At 55.1% G+C, this 2,500-nt stretch overlaps 1 non-coding gene across 1 annotated transcript in view; it reads right to left on the reverse strand.

The window, feature by feature from the left end:
* LOC126311083 (small subunit ribosomal RNA) overlaps positions 1-222 on the reverse strand; it is a 1,893-nt gene extending 1,671 nt beyond the window's left edge. The window contains exon 1 of the ribosomal RNA XR_007554382.1: positions 1-222. This exon is cut by the window's left edge and continues 1,671 nt beyond it. This is a non-coding gene — a ribosomal RNA (small subunit ribosomal RNA).
* Positions 223-2,500: the final 2,278 nt, after the last annotated feature.

Here is a 2,500-nt window from a genome sequence, read left to right on the forward strand (position 1 = left end):
TTTGATCTAATAAAAGCGTCCCTTCCATCTCTGGTCGGGACTCTGTTTGCATGTATTAGCTCTAGAATTACCACAGTTATCCAAGTAACGTGGGTACGATCTAAGGAACCATAACTGATTTAATGAGCCATTCGCGGTTTCACCTTAATGCGGCTTGTACTGAGACATGCATGGCTTAATCTTTGAGACAAGCATATGACTACTGGCAGGATCAACCAGGGAGCTGCGTCAACGAGAGCTGAGCAGCCGGCCGCCCGGGAGTGTGTCCCGAGGGCCCGCGCGAACACGCAAGCGTCCGCTCAATTATTCTGCAAACAGGAGGAGGCTGAGCTCCCCTGCACGATACACCTCGAAACCCTCTCAGGTCCCGGCGGCGCGCAGCGCCGTCCTAAGTACTTGGTCGGGTTCGAGAGAGGCGCAATCGCCCGGAGATAGGCGAGTAGACGCTTTCAGTGCGAACACCCGTGCTCCCAACTGAGCTTGCCGCTGCCGACAGAGGCCCGGGAGCGTGCTGTCGTGGCATTGCCGGCGGGAAACAACACGCGCCACCTACGGTGACCGGCAGCTCCAACGCCAGCGCCACAGAAGGGCAAAGCCCCACTTGGGTGCAGAAGCGAACTCTCCCAGCACAGCGCACGCGCCAACACGTCCGCAGAGCTGCGATACAAACCACCTGCGAGAACCGCTGGGGGCGACCGAGCAGCAGACGGCGTCGCGACGCCGAGTGCCGGGCGGCGGCGCATCCTCAACGCACACAGTCCGCAATCGGACCAGCACACTGCAGATGTCCACCGCGCTTCGCACCGGGCTCGGCAGAACCCACTTTGGCCGCCTGGCGCCGCGCGCAGGGTGCGCCGGCGCATAGCTGGGACGCCAGCCGGGCCCGTCGGCCGGCGCTCCTGCCACTGGGCGCCCCCCACCAGCCGGCTGTAGTGCGTGCGCTCACGCAGCGCGCGGCCAGCACGCCGGGCGGCCCCCCCTCACCGGCCGGGGACTGTCCCGCCAAGCCACAGCCTCGTATCGCTTCATACCCACATGGCCAACTCAGGTTCGGGGGCATGGCGGGTACCGCCGAAACAACCGGTTCACAGATGTACCGATCGTCGCTATCACCGATGCACCTGCAGCGCGAACAACCGCTCAACAACTGATTTCCAGTTCATTTGCGGATCTTTGGCAGCAAACGTATACGTCAATCTACATTTGCGAAATCTACGATTCTGGCATGCCTGCATGTTATGTGTCACGACACGCTACATCAGCCCACATACACACTGCGGCATGTACACGAGAGAACACGTGGAAGATGGTCCGCGCACGTGTGCAATGTCCCTTGCGCGGTCGACTGTCAACCGGCCTCTGTAGCATGTCGCAGATGTGGAACGCGGTCCACCGTGCTATCATGTTGTGTGGGGCAATACGATTAAATAGGAAAACCCTCGTCGCTACATCAACAGACGGCTCACGCTGATTCCCGGCAGAGGGAGGAGGGGGGGGGGGGCAACATGCAATACTTTCGTCCGTACCTACTTACCACATGTCTGTACGGCGTACAACAGTGCAATCTCGCTGTAATGGGGAGACGAGACAAGTAGCATCGTGCACAACATATGGCCCTTATGATTCGCCATTGTAGGGCGCAGCCGGTGTACGGTCAAGCATGTGCCACATTATGTCACTCAGTACGTAACGACGGATGATCAGTGTGGGTTACGCGTACATCAGCGGACAGTCCACACAGGCCGTACCACAACGTACACTGACTGCATCGACAACCGAATGCAACTGAACAGCTGCAAGGCTCATTTCACAAACAAACGCCTGACCGACCAGCTTGGAAGGGCAGGAGGGGAGGGCGATATTCGTTCTGTAGCGGTACACCCTTCCAGTGGTTAGCGGGACTGTGTAGAAAGTACGCAACACTCGAAAGACCTTTATGTGAGGGTACGCACCATGGCATCAAGAAATACACATGACACCAGAGGATCCAAGCAGTGAACTATGTTCAGAGGGTTGCTGTTAGGCAAAGCTACATTCCTGTGACGTTACATGTGACAGTTAAGGTGCAGTGTAAGTTAGGTTAAGGTGCAGTGTAAGTTAGGTTAAGGTGCAGTGTAAGTTAGGTTAAGGTGCAGTGTAAGTTAGGTTAAGGTGCAGTGTAAGTTAGGTTAAGGTGCAGTGTAAGTTAGGTTAAGGTGCAGTGTAAGTTAGGTTAAGGTGCAGTGTAAGTTAGGTTAAGGTGCAGTGTAAGTTAGGTTAAGGTGCAGTGTAAGTTAGGTTAAGGTGCAGTGTAAGTTAGGTTAAGGTGCAGTGTAAGTTAGGTTAAGGTGCAGTGTAACTTAGGTTAAGGTGCAGTGTAACTTAGGTTAAGGTGCAGTGTAACTTAGGTTAAGGTGCAGTGTAACTTAGGTTAAGGTGCAGTGTAACTTAGGTTAAGGTGCAGTGTAACTTAGGTTAAGGTGCAGTGTAAGTTAGGTTAAGGTGCAGTGTAACTTAGGTT

Source organism: Schistocerca gregaria, unplaced genomic scaffold (assembly GCF_023897955.1).
Source record: "Schistocerca gregaria isolate iqSchGreg1 unplaced genomic scaffold, iqSchGreg1.2 ptg000398l, whole genome shotgun sequence".
Taxonomy (NCBI): Eukaryota; Metazoa; Arthropoda; class Insecta; order Orthoptera; family Acrididae; genus Schistocerca; species Schistocerca gregaria.